Source organism: Spinacia oleracea, chromosome 4, assembly GCF_020520425.1.
Source record: "Spinacia oleracea cultivar Varoflay chromosome 4, BTI_SOV_V1, whole genome shotgun sequence".
NCBI lineage: Eukaryota > Viridiplantae > Streptophyta > Magnoliopsida > Caryophyllales > Amaranthaceae > Spinacia > Spinacia oleracea.
The window spans coordinates 50,529,483-50,544,696 of NC_079490.1; positions in this window are offsets into that span (position 1 = coordinate 50,529,483).

Below are 15,214 nucleotides of genomic sequence, written 5' to 3' on the forward strand. Positions count from 1 at the left end.
GTTTGAATTTTGAATAACCTGGGTTGACTCTGTTAGGTGCTTGAAGTTTTTTTAAAGTTTCGCTTGGGATTTATCTGGCTTAATCCGCTGGGGAATGTTGTAATATCCACTGGGGAGTATATTTTGGTTGTCTTGAAATGCTCTTGAATTTCCCCATAGCTTGAGTCTGTTGGGGATATATTCTCCATTTTCTCAGGGCTTGGATTCCCTTGGAATGCATTGTTCTTTGAATTTCTCGGAGCTTGGGTCCGCTGGGGATACGAGGTTTGAATATGCTTTTAATTTTGAACTTCCCGGAGCTTGGGTCCGCTGGGAGTATGTGAGTTGTATTGAATATTGTATGGTAGTCGTTTTGTAGCTTCCGTTGGAACTTGTAGAGATTTTTTAGAACTTGAACCTTTGAAATTCGTACATTAAATTTTGTACTTGGAATTGTAAATTCTTTGCTTGGCATAACCTTGCTCGGTCAGAGATTATAGAACTTGAATTTTGCATAGGGACCTTGAATGGTTTCTTCTTAAATATAGACTTCGAGGGATTTCTCATGGGAAAGGTAGGAATGGATAGTCTAGGCGTTGTTGTAGACTTGAATAATTGCTTAGGCATGGATACCTTAGGCGTTGGTGTAGACTATGAGTAGTCCTTTGAATAGAGATCCCTGGCCGAGTTTGTATAGCCAATGGGGATTTTAGGAGTGCTTTGTATAGACTTAGGATAGTCCAGATTGAATTGACTTTGCTAGTCGGCTTTGTACATGTGTCACTCTTCCGTTGAGGATATGTCGTTGGCTTTTTGAAATGACTTTGAATAGTCGATCTTTGAAGTATGTTCAGCATAACCTTTTTAACATGGGCTTTGGATAGCCTAAAAATTAAGAAGGCTCTGAATAGCCTTGACGTTAAGGAGGCTCTGAATAACCTTGACATTGAGAAGGCTCTGAGGCTTTGAATAGCCTTGACACTGTGGAGGCTTTGAATAGTCTTTTACCAGTTTCAATCCTGGAGGCTAGAGAGATCTTAGCTTTGCCTTAGGGTTTTGAAGCTTTTGTATTTGGATTTCGGATTGTTGGATATTTGTTTTGCTTTTTGACATTGTATTTGTAATTGGTTTTGAAAAGGCTTGAAAGGTTTTTGTACTTTATATTCGTATGGTTTGAAATTTGAATCTTGTACTTGGAAAAGGCTTGGATACTTGCTGTGTGTTTTTATATTTGCTTGTAGGAATTGAATTGAACTAGTATTTGTTCTGTGTGAGTTAAAATTTGAGGCTAAATGTATGCATGCGAAATGAAATAATTTGCCATGAAAAACTTTTCCATGAAATTTTTTGGTGTATATACACACTATAATCCCCCACGTTGACTGAGGTTTTTTGGTTAGGAAAAGCGCAAGTCAAAGTATATTCGACTCTTGCTGATGCAAATGATGACTCGACTTAGGACGCCGATCTAGGACTTAAACTTGACTCATGCATGATTTTTGAAATGCTCTTTGACCGACTTAGACTCGAAATTTGACAGACTTTGACAAACTTAGAAGGATTGCACATTAAATGTGCGCGCAAAAGCATTTAAGACCAAGAAACTTGATGGAAGTGAAACCCCATACACGGTCTCTTTGACAAAATAAGGAAAGATTGCACTGAGTTTCCACTTGAACTTGGAGATCTTTAACTCATGCGGTTTTGACGCTTCGAATGCTTTGAAATTGAACAGCTCTACTTTGAAAGATGCTTGATGTGATTGACCAAAAAATGCTCATCTGACGTTTTTGGGTGTGATAGAAGCCCCCAGCAAGACATGACTGAATGAGACCATTGAACTTTGAATTGATCTATGCTTATTCGACTTTGAACTTAGGATTCAATGCAAGGGTATGTCACTCTAAACCTTTATTTTCTTCTAGTTTTCGTTCTTATTTCTCCTTTTATTCTATGATTTTACTTACATTTTAGTGTTAATTGAATTCGTAGTGACTCTTGGTTTAATTCGTTTTTCCTTCATTTTTATATGATTTTATAGGATTTTTGGATGGAGTTGAAAAGGGAAATAAAGTTCAAATGCAAATGCAGAACAGTGCGTCCGCACCCAGTCTTGGTGCGCGCGCACAAATTGGAACAAAATTGCAGGAACTTTACAAAAATGCCAAATTGAGCTTTCTAGAGCAGTGCGCCCGCACCAATATTGGTCGCGCCCGCACCAGACGGGAGACCCCTCTGTAGCAAAATCCCTTCAACATTCTGTTTGTGACAAAACTGGCACTTCTAGAACGGTGCGCCCACACCGTTCTCCGTAGATAACTTCTTCATCGACAGTTGAGCCTCACTGCGCCCCCAACGCCTCAGAGGCGCGCGCCCGCACCATGTTTTGGTGCGTCCGCACCGAAGACGTAACTTTGGATTTCCTGTTTTCTCTCACTCATCGCTGCGCCCACACCTGATTTTGGTGCGCCCTGGAAGACCCATATTGGTGCGCCCGAACCCATTGGGTGCGCCCGCACCGATGTCCGGAATTCGAATCTTTTAGTTATTTTGTTCTTTTTTAGGAAAGATTATAAATACTCATTTTTCCCCATTTTTTGGGGACATCCTATTAATGTTCTTATTGTCCAGATTTTAAAAATTTTAGAAAGAGAAACACTTAGTCGAGCTTTATTGCTTTGATAATCCAACTCCAAGTGTAGAATCCTTTGAAGCTTCAAGTAATTTCTTTCCTCTTTCATCTTGCTCTTTCAATTTTGTTCTCTTTGTTATTGTTGTTAACTTTCTTCATACTTAGAATTCTCTAATAGCTTGCTTGTTTGATTTTGGTGACTTCAATTTCGCTTTTGCTTAATTAGAATGCTTCTTTGTTTGAATTTCATACTTAGATTGTTTTCTCTTTCCATGGATCTTGAGTAGTTACTTGCTAGGGATAGGGGTGAAGCTTGGGAATTAATTAGAGATTTTTGAAGGGAATTTATGATGATGTTGTGATTAAATTTTGATTTGATGATTAGGATAACCATGTCTAGTTAGATTAGTAGTTGCAAATGCTAATTCTATTTAGTTGATTGGAATGCTTCATGTTAGTTTGGCAAGAAATTGTGAATTAGTATGAGCATGTAGATGAACTAGTTCTAATTGTTGGTTATCTAGTCTAGGGGTCATGCGAAAGCTCTCCATCGGATTAGGCAACTTAATGCATTCTATCCGAGAGGTGGCGAATGCAACATTTTTCGGTTTTCCCCTAATTGTCATGTCTTTGCAATATCAAAGGTTTGAACCTTCATCCTTCCCTAATGGAACCAAGACTATCCCTAATTCCCTAGTTTATTCCATTTGATTTCTCCGTTTAATTAGTTGATAGCTTAATTCGTTACAATTCTAAACTTCATATTCCTAAACTAGCTTGCTTAGATAATCTCAATCTCTTCGTTCTCATGGGACGATCCCTACTCTTACCACTATAGTTGATATAGTCGGTTAGTTTAGGTGTTTTACAAATATTGTTTGATGAGATGGTTATTGGTTAACGACATAATAATCGTTTATCAATAGCGCCGTTGCCGGGGAGTGGCATCATTGTTAGATTTTATTTTCTTTTCATTTTCAAATACAAAAAATAGAAAAGGTGTTCTCATTTCCTCAAGGTGTTCATGAACCGTTTTCGAGGTATTTTAATAGATTGACTTACTTGATTGAGTATCGTCGCATCCATGGAACTCTTAATGGTTTGAAAGTATGGGATACTTCTAATGTCATATATGAGGGTGTAAATAGGGAAACATTGGAGATTCTACAATCCAATTGTAATGGAGAGCTTCTAAAAATGCATTGAAGAGATGCCATGAATTTCTTTTTGTGGTTTGCTAGGGTTATGACACTCGTGTTTACTCTCATGATTTTTTGCATCCTTGTATGAATGTCAATGATTTTCCTCATGTCTCCAATGTTAATTCTCATAAGTTTGATGATAACTGTTCCCCCCCATGTCGATTTTCAAAACTCATTGCATTGTGAATCTTCAAAATCTTGTCCGGAATCTCCTAAAGCTCAAATCGATGACATTTGCCAACCATTTAACCAATTCATGTGTTAAAATGTTATTGTTGATGATGATGATTATAATTCATATTATGCTAAGGATGAAGATTGAATTAGTGAAGGGAATGATATTGAGGAGGTTGAGGTGTTGAACTTTGAGGTTTCTCCTTTTTCTCCCACCTCTCCTCCCTTGAGCGAAAGTAAAGGAAAGTTTGAGGGAGAAATAGATGAGAATGTGAATTTTGAGCTCCCTCCCCAATTTAACCTTCCCCATTGATGATTGCCCATTGGATTTTGAAAAAAAATTGAGTTTGTTAAGAGTTCATTCGGGACATGATAGCTCTTTTGAGGATGTTATTGAGAATGAGGCATCCCATTTGGTGGTTTTTGATGAATTCGAGAATATTAATGAAATTGATGATGTGAATTTGATTGAAGGGTCCTTGGTTGAGAGTTCTTTTATCTTTTGTGATGTGAGTGAAGTTGCTTGTGAATCTATTATTCCTACTCCTTCCTCTCATTCCTCTTTCCGAATCAAGAAACTCGATATTTATCCTTCATTTCCCATCTCTCTTCCTTTTTTTCTCTGAGCCCCACCACTTGAGAATTATCACCCCTCCATTCATCTACAAAAGCCCGATTCGAAAAATCATGAGGAAATAGGTGCAATTCCCACCCAAAAAGAGTTTGTTGAGGAGCACGAGCCTTCTCTTTATCCTTTTTCTATCTCACTTTTTGATTCTTCTTATTTTCTCATTTTCCTTTTGATATTTCTTATTTTTGGCACCCACCCCTCATAGACATAGAGTTGTATTTAACTTTGTGCATGCTTCTCAATTGAACCTTGCCTATTTGATGTTCTTGGATATGTTTGCCAATGCCTTTGACAAACTATTGCGATCATTGTCGGGGTATTTACTAAAGGTAAAGGTCGTCTAGCTAATGACGTAAAATAATCTTTTCTCGGGAGGCAACCCGTGGTTTTGGCCATTGGCCTATGTATACTAATTTTGTTTTCTTTTTGAGTTTGTGTGCCTTGCGCTTCCTTGATTTGGAGGTCATTTCATCTACCATTGCCATGCCCGATGATCTTTATGGTGATTTCGTCTGTATTTTGGGTTCTATGTGAGACTTTCTCCCACGATACTTCCGGTAATATTATTCTAACTCTTTGCATCCTTTTGGGAATGGGCATACTTCATGTTGGGGCATTGGTTGGATGGGTAGTTGTGCCGCCCCTTGTTTAGTTTTAGGCCTTGAGGACATGGCCTAATTCAAGCTTGGGGGGATGAGATTTGATTGTATGATTGCCATGATGACCTCCATGTGATAGATTGCGTGATTTTGTGAATATTTCTTGTTGGTTTTCGTTGATTTCATTTCATTTTATTTTATTTTCATTTTATTTTTCTTTCTTTCTTATTTATTTGAAAATTCATCAAAAATCCAAAAATATTTTCCTTTTTCTTTTAGTCAAGGCAAGTTTTTCTAGCTTTTTAGGTTTCGTTCTTGATTTGGGCATAATAAATGTGAAACTTGCATGCTTGAATGCTTTCATTCCTAATTGGTAGAGGTTTGCATGGTCTTGGATATCTAGGGTCGAATTTAGAATATTCATGCAAAGGTAGTCGGTTAGAACTTTGGAGAGCATGATTCTTGAACTCTTGGTCTACGGTAAGACAATGTCGCTCTCTCTAGTGATTTGAAACCGGACAAGATGGTATTTGCTACCCATGTGTGAGGATATTGATTTTTCTAGCCTATTTCTCAAACACACATTGCATGAGCGGCTTGGATCCTTGGCACTGATTCTCTTTTATCTAGAATTTGACTATTTCCTTCCAGAGATCGCGACCGAATCACTTTAGGGGATGACAAAAGCATTTCTTTCGGTGACTATTTTTCTTTTATAGTCTTAGGACCATTTTTCTTATTTTCTTGTATTTTTGTTTTCATTTGCCCAATCTTGCTAACCATTTGAGCCTTGCCTTCATTTCTTATTAGCTCATTACAAGCCAATAGCCCTTGTTTTATTTTCACCCTTAGAAGTGATAGTGAAGCTTAATGGTATTATGGTTTGAAGTTGTGAATTTCAAAGAAAATTTGAGGAAAAAAAAGAAATGGTGAAGTTCTATGGGAGATTGAAAATCATTGTAAATATTTTATTGAATAAGAAAAAAATATTTTGCATTGAAAAGAAAAAAAAAAGCGATAGAGAGAAAAACAAGGCAAATGAAAAGTTTCACTTGAAACACAAAAAAAAAGAGAAAAAGGAAGCAAAGAAAAGTTAAAAAAGATGTTTAGTTTGATTGTGTTTGTTGAATAAGCTTGGGGGAAGGCCCATTTTTAGGTATTTTTGTTTGGTTTTGGTTCATTTCTTGAGGTGCCAAGTGCGGCCACGCTTCACTTTAGGATTTAGCACCAAATTCCAAATTTTCCCACTCCCTTGCCCCTAGCATGTCATTGCATGCTTAAAAGTGCTTTTGACCTTAGAGGGTTGAGTCTTTTTCGGTGGAGGGAGGAAATAGTCAAACCTATGGAGCGAGTTAGTCATGCCGAGATTGTCGTGTAGCTTTCTTTTCCTTCTTGAAATTCTAATTTTTCCGGCACCTTCGTGGTGTAATGAAGAGTTATCCTTGAGGGTAGATTTATAACTAGAGAGAGGTCGCGGTAAGATCGGTTGAAGGGGGAAAGAGGAGTGTAAACTTCCTAGTTCTTTACGCTTTGCATGTGAATGTTTCACCCGACCTATGATATCCATTAGCGTGCACTCGCCTATGGATACAGAAATGTTTGCATCCTTTTTTGCTGGTTTCGTTCTAAAAGCCCAATCCCTTGAACATTTGTTTTTCTTTTACTTTGTTTTCCATCTTTTTCCTTTTATCTTGCCTTGATTCTTTTTGAAGAGTTATGGGTTAATCTCTTAGAAAACCCTTGCGAGATCCCACTCGCCCTCATGAGCGATTGTGGGGTTCAAAGAGCTTGTTGCATGTGCTTAAATGCAACCATGATTCCTACGACAGTGAATTAGTGTGCATTCTTGTAGTTCTTATTTTCTTAATTTTGATTTTAAATAAATAAGCTCATTCTCCTTCCCATTTTTCACCCTAGCTTAAAGGGCGGCGCATATAAAAAATAGTGTTGGGGAGGAGAAAAGATTAAACATATAAGAAACATATTAGAGAAAAGATTAAACATATAAGAAACTTATTCGGTGCAGTTTAAATAAGAAATGTTTAAAAAAAAATGAAACCCCTAAATCCCCACTACTTTCTCTAACCTCCCAGTCTCCCACTCCCCCACTCTCTCTTAATCTCTCCGATTCCTCAACATTCAAGGATTCAGAAACCCTAAATCCTTATTTCAATGTTCACACTCTTGATAAGATTTTTCTTGAATTCGCTGGTATGTTTTCCCCATATGAATCTCTTCGTAATATTTCCATATGAATTTCTCAAGATTTGTTTTTTGGAGTATCAATTGCAATTGTATCGATCTCGATCTAATTTTGCTGATAATTAGCTGGTTGTTTCTTTTTTATTTTTCGACGTTAATTGCTCTTCAATTTGTTGTGATCTGACATTTTCTTTCTTATATTTCCAGCAAGTTAGTGCTGAGAAATCGCATTCTTCAAATCCTTAAGAACATACAATCCCTAAATATTCATCAAAATATCAACTTGTATGAGGTAAGCTTTCAATTTGAAACATTGGGAACTTATTTTCGCTCAAATTTCAGTTTGTTGGAACCTAAATTTGGGTACTATGAGGAATTTCGCTAATATATATGAGTATCTGTTAAATTTTGGTCTAAATTATTACTGATTCCAATTTTAATTTCCCTTGAATTTGTCTCAATTTCTTAGAGAATTGTAAGTTTCATTTTGGATTTCTTTTTATTTTTCAATTTGAATTGTTGTCGTGTTTTTCTTCAAGCTGATCCCAAGTTTTCTTTCATGAATTTCCAGCAAGTGATCGTTGGTGTTAATAAAAGGAACCTCACATTGGTAAATCTTGATCCCCTTAATGTTTTTTTTAAAAAAAAATCGTATATAACATAAAACTAGAGCTTCATAGTAGCACTCTAGCTACTCCTCTTCTGGTGTTGTTGAGATTGCGAGAGTAATGGTAGACAAAAGAAGAACATTGCCAAACATTAAAGGCAGTCAAGAAATGACTCCTCTTCTTATGGAAGTGTTGTTGTGTCACCAGGATATGGTTTGGTACCTTATGTCAGTGAGACAGTGACTGCTTATAAATGTATTTTATGTGGAACATTTTTTTAGGAAATATGGATATTATTCGTAACCTTTTCAAGAGAATACGGGACAAACACAAACTAGTCAAATTTATACAAATAAAACACCCAAAAATGTAAATTCTCACTCTTTTATATGTCTATATATGTACTACTCCGTAGTAACTAATACTTCATTCTTTTTGCACTGGTCCAATAACTAGCTAACAAAAACTCATATGTACTGCAGAAGCAGCATCGCATATTCTACGCAGCAATAGAAATTTGGCTTCTTTCTGGGGCAGAAAGAAGGAGACCGTGTTGCATGCATTGGCACGAAAGCCTCCAACGGTCGATAGATATCAGCTAAGTACATGGCAGAGGTTTAAAATGCAAGGTTAGTATACCTTGCTATGTGACTATGCCTTCTTAAAGATGTGTGCAAACTGCAGAGGTTTAAAATGCAACAGGCTTACATGATAAAGTTTCTGGTTAATTTAGTAAGTTTACTTGCAGGTTGTAGCATAAATGATGCAGAGGCAGAAGTGGTGCTCGAACTAGCACAAACACTTTGGGATGAAATCATAAAGCTGAAGCACGCGGATAAATCTAAATTGATTTTCTTTCCCTGGCGGTTATTATTTGTTGCAGCACAGTTAGGAAAAGTTGAATTTCTTACGGTGCTCATCAAATCGTATCCTGGTTTACTTTGGAAAGTGGATGAAAATAGATACAACATTTTTCACATTGTTGTCATTTATTTCCATGAAGAGATCTTCAAGCTAATACATGAGGTAGGAGCGATTAAGGATTCATAGTAGCACTCCTTTTGCCTTTGAGTTTATTTGCACTCTTTATACCTTTTGACCTCTCCGTCCTCTTTTCCGTGGGGATCTTGCTATACCGAGATCAATTCTGTTTGTGTTTATGTGGTTTCTTATTGCCCGGACACATCTTTAGGATTTGATTGTTGCATTTCTCCTTTTATTCTCTTGTTGTCTTGCTGGATACAATGGTTAGTCTGTCGTTAAAAGGTTTCATTATTTCTACTCATTTATATACTCCAATGAGTACGTATTCATTACTTAATTACCAATGAAAATATGTTGCTTCAAAACTCTGAAGGTGCTATTCTTTTTACTTTTTGCAGATTCTGCTTTGACAGCTCAAGGATTGGCATATGAGGGAGCATAGACATATAGAAAAATCATGTAAACCTAGTTATATATACTCCGTATAATTTAGTTGGTATATGAATAAGTCAATAAGGAAGTTTATGTAATTTTTCCGTAGTTTGTAATCTTTGTATTGGAATCCATTATTTTAAATTAGATGGTGAATTATGAGTGTTAAACATGGAGATGGTGAAGAGGTTGGATATATAAATGTATGGATTCAATGGTGAATTGATGTATAATGAGCAAGATGGAGTGCAAGAGGTGTTGAAAGATGGAGGTGACACTTCATATAATAATGAATGGTTTTCCTTTTTAAATACTAGGTATAGATGTTTATTGTTATATTTTTGTACTTCATTTTTATAAGTGTTTTTCCTTTAGTTTAATTTAATTGTTCAATATATACTCTATTATGAAGAGTACAAGGAAAATTTGAAAGATACATAAAAGTTTTCTACACTATTAGTGTGTTCCGCTAGATAATATCCATAATATTGGAGGCGCTTTAAAAGCGCTGTATATCTCTTACGACGCTATTTGTGTACTCCAATAGGTATTAGAATTGCCTAACAATATTAGGCCTATAGAGGCGCTTTGAAAGCGCAAAAAAGGAGTTATAACGACGCAAAAAAAGAAAGCGTCGCTGCAGGGGGTAGCGACATAGGCAAAGAGAGCACTTTGGGAAGCGTCGGTATAAGTGCTTGCGGCGCTTTATAGCGCCGCAATAGAGTTTTATAAAGCGTCGCTAAAGGTCATTTCCGTACTAGTGACAAGAAAAGGTTTAGCTTGGGGGAGTTTGATGAGCGACATTTATGTCGCTCTTAGCCTAGGATTTTATTTTATTTTATTAGCATTTTATTATTATTTTTACTTGCTTTTACCATTTTTAATTCGTTTATCGCGTTTTTGCATTAATCGTAACGTTATCTCGTCTTGCGCATATTTTAGTCGTTTTTGCTCTAAACGTGCCTTTTATGCTCATTTTCATTGTGTAGGGTCATTTGGAGTATTAACGTGCTAAATAATGCGATACGATTTAATAAAATGCGACATGAATTAATAATATGCTTTCCGTTTTTAATAACGTGCTTTTCGATTTTAATAATTTGCTATCCGATTCTATTGTGTGCAATACGATTTTCTAATGTGCATACGATGTTTTAGTTGCGCAGCAACAAAATCCTTCATGTGCTATACGATGCATTATTTTGAGAAGCTCCATTGGCATGCCTTGGCCAAGGCTCAACACACACAAGCCTAGCAACGCAAGGCATCGACAATGCAACATTATAGTTGTTGTCCAACAGCCCACTGCAAGCAACAATGCAACAGCTATAGCCCACAGCCCGAGCCAGGGCCGGCTCCGACAATTTGGTGGCCCGGTGCTAAGCTTATCAATGAATCTCAGATGAGGCCCCTAAAATTTTTTTTTTTAGCGCAATTATTAACTATAAGCATTATTTATTTATTTTGTAAATAAGACATACTTCGTGTTTTTATTACACAAGCATATGCAAAACACTATCCAATCAACACAAAATACTAACCTGCAGTGGACTATCCAATCAACACAAAACACAATACCAAGAAAGATAGAGTATAGGAATATAGGAGTACGTAATCAACTTTTAAAATAATGCCCACACGAACCAAATTAGTCTTGTAATTTACAAAAGTCATGGTTTATTGTGAACTTTAAAAAGAGTTCAACGCACGTACTAAAAAGTAGAGCAAGCAGCACTGTAGTAGCCAACAGAATACGCAACACAACAGTAGAGCACGCAACAGAACACGCAGCAGTAGCCAGTAGACCAAGCAGCACTGCAGTAGCCAACAGAACACGCAACACAGTAGTAGAGCACGCAACACAGCAGTAGAGCAGCAGTTAGCAGAGCAAGCAGTCAGCAGTAGCCTACGCAGCACAGCAGTAGAGCACACAACACAGCAGTAGAGAAGCAGTTAGTAGAGCAAGCAGTCAACAGTAGCCTACAAACAGTCAGCAGAGAAAGCAGCAGCACAAACAGAGATTAAAATCATTAAGAACAGGAGAACAAAGAACGAAAGAACAAAAGAACTCAAGAAAGATACAACATGGATTCCTTGCCAAACGAAGAACGGATTAACGGAAGAAAAAGAAGAAATCCGAAATTGATTGCTGATTAGTGATTTGCTTCCGCCTTCCTGCCTTCCAAATAACACGATTCACACGAATTTCCCCAATTCCCCTCTTTTTAATTGAAAAGAATTCGAAATTGTAGATTCTTAATAGATCTTGAATCTTGATTCATATATAAATATATGAAATTTATCCGTTGAACACCACGAATTTAGGTGGGTATTCTCATAAAATAAATTGAATGGATTGATAGATCTGAAAACGAAGATGTAACACCCTAATAATTCCTTGTTTTTTATTAAACATTTTCCAACTTAAAACACAGGAATTACCAAGATATTACCGCCACCGTGATAACGGCTAAGGCTATTTACCAGAATTACGCAGCGGAAATAACTAACTTTCAAAACACATTAAAAAGATAGTTAATGGTCATTAAAACAAGTTGGAATCGTTGAGGCCCAAACTAAAACAAACCGTTTGAAATCCATTAACTGAAAATAGTAGTATTAGTCATGACTATAAATAGAAATAGAGTTTATAAATTACGGAAGCACAAAACTCTCAACTCGAATCCCATGATAACTTCTCCCACAAGTTATCTCTACAAACCTGCTTTATTGAAAATCTACTCCCCAACAACGCAATTGCAATTGATGGATCATCATAGGGTCATTAATGCAAGGGCCATGACCAGAAGACATGAAGCACGGAGTCAGCAAAAGCTGAGTACGAACAAGCTAGAATAACATTCTATCCTAACATGCTTCACTCGACAATTAAATAATCCACATGCAAAAGTCATAAAATAAACAAGCAATCATGGAGACAAGACTCGACACATGACACGACTCTTGACTCACAGAATAATAAAAAGTAGCCTCGAACGGGTAAAGTAAAGTATCCTCAAAAGGAAAGAAAGGGTGATGGGAGCCAACCATACACCAAAGTAAGTCGGGCTACTACCGACAGTCGGGCCATACCGACAGGAATTCCAATGCACAACGGCATAAAAGAGAATGAAACAACGTCTTGTATCATTCTAGGAGTACAAGTTTTCCGGCAAGACTCCCCCCATTGTTCATACTCAAGGTATATACGTTCCAAGAGTTTTGAAGCTCTTTGGGTTACACTTTACGTTAATTAGTATATTATGTTCAAGATGACTCAAGACACAACATACAAACAATTGAACAATTAAACAATTCAACAATGACTCTTTAATATTTTACTTCTTTAGGACTTATGATCAAACAAGACTCAAGTGAAATTACTCCCATTGTTCCTTCTCAAAAACACTGTTTGAGATAACCCGACATTGCCTATTAACAAGTGGGGTGTGCCCTTAGCACGAATTGTCCTTAATTCAATTCACATAGACTCTCTAACATATTCTACCCCTTTGGTAGAATATATATTTCTCACTGGCAATATTCGACTGGCTCAATAATTATGCTAGACATCCTGTACTATAGCATAATAATAATAATAATAATAACTTGCATGCGCAATACTCATACATGCAAACCAACTTGAAAAACATGCTTGACATAATTCATCGATTATAAAAGTCCATAACATGATAGTCCAATAGAATCTATAAAGCATAATTCAATTCATAACATGCTCGTTCACATAGATTCAACAATAATAATAACATGCTTGTTCTCAACATTAAACATGAATTCTTAATAACATATTCATTCCCAATCATCAAACATGAATTCGTAACAACATATAAGTTCATATGATTCGCATTCAATACACTTCATAAAGTCCTCAAGGGATGGGTGGTCACCCTAGTCTTGTACGTACCTGGAATACCTAAGTACGGGGGTCACTATGCGAATCACGACTCACTAGAAATCAACTCCTATAAAACAAAATAAGAGAACTAAATTATTATCCATGTTTACTAAATTTCCAGCAACTATTTAAGAAACTAAAACCCTTAGTTTAATTGAAAATCATTCATTAATTGGTAATTTAATAGTCTCAAATAGTCAACTCAAGTTCTAGCATAAAAACATTGACTTTTTTCGCTTTAAAACCCTTAAAAACCAACTTTTTAAAGCTTATAATCAATCTGAAAATTTTGATTGATTCCCATAATTTAAATTGCCATTAAATTATGTAAATCAATTGCTTAATCAATTTGAAACCAAAACCCTAGCAATAGTTTAATCCGAAAACATGTTTTGACTTCAAAAATCAACACTTTATAACATATAAAATCTGAAAATCATAATTTAAATCATCAAAACCAATCTCTTTAATTAAAACACAATACTAACCCAATACGGTGTTCATAACCGTTTTAATTAATCTAAACAATCCAATAATTAAACTTAATCACAATAATTAAATCAATTTAAAACTGAAATTAAAGTTCAAAAGTATACAATGAATTATCACCAATCAACAACACACACACACATAACAATTAATGTGTTGTGTGTGTGGGGCGGCGAGCAACAACACACACCACACGCAACACGCCGCACGCGAGCAGCGTAGGCAGCGCGCAACGAGGCAGCGACGAGGGCAAGCGAGTGCTGGGCAAGAGGGGTGATGCACGCTAAGTGCTGGGCGAGAGAGGGAGCACGCGAGTGCTGGGCGCACAAGGCAGCAGCATCACGGGCGTTGCGGGGCTGCGGGGCGAGGCAAGGCACTCGAGCAATGCTCGTGCCTTGGGCTGCAAGAAAGGGTCGGGCGAGAGGGGTGTGTGGGTGTGCCGCAAGGAGAGAGGAAGTGAGGAGAGAGAGGGAGTGCTGAAAATTCTTGTGAGGGTTTAATGAGAGGGTCTATTTATAGTTTTTCTCTCCCATGTGGGCTAGGTTATGGTAGTTTGAGTTGGGCTTATTACCGGGCTCAATTCATTAAATCCCTTGCAAGCTTTGTTGGGTTTAATTAAAACAAAACGACCGGGCTTTCAGTTTATTAAATTCGTTTTTGAAATACGACCCAACAATTCCCGATTAAATAAATTCCTTGAATTTATTTAATAAAAATACGGTTTTTGAAATAATTAATATTTAAATTAATTAAAAATAAAAGTGCATTTAATTCTCATTAAATGATTTAATTTGTAAAAATACAACGAAATGCTTTATAAATATAATAAAATATATTTATAATAATAGAAAAATACGAGGTATTACAGAAGATGAACGGTAATTTTTTCATAATTGCAGGAGAAGAATTCGGTGTTTAGGAGAGATAATTAAGGGAATTAATTGTCTAATTGACTGATTTTCGGGAAATCAAAGAATGGAAAAGAGAGAGAATTTGAAGAGTTATTGAGTTTGAGACTTTGAGGAACACTGGAATCACGGGGAAGGGAAGTTAGAAAGAAAGTGGTAATATTGTTTTTTTTTAAGCTTTAATAACGGTAAAGAAAAAAATTGGGCCCCCCAAAATTTTGGGCCCGGTGCTGTAGGTCCGACCAGACCTCCTAATGGTCGGGCCTGGCCCGAGCCAAAGTATGGGCAGCAACACCGAGCACCGTAGCAGCTTCATGACAGCAACTGCGCTACTGTCATACGTGTACCACATCAGCTCCATACACGAACATCCACCAACAGCAACAACGAACAGAACAGTTACATAACCAAGCAAACCACAGCAACACACGAACAACAACACTGCACCTATGACTAAG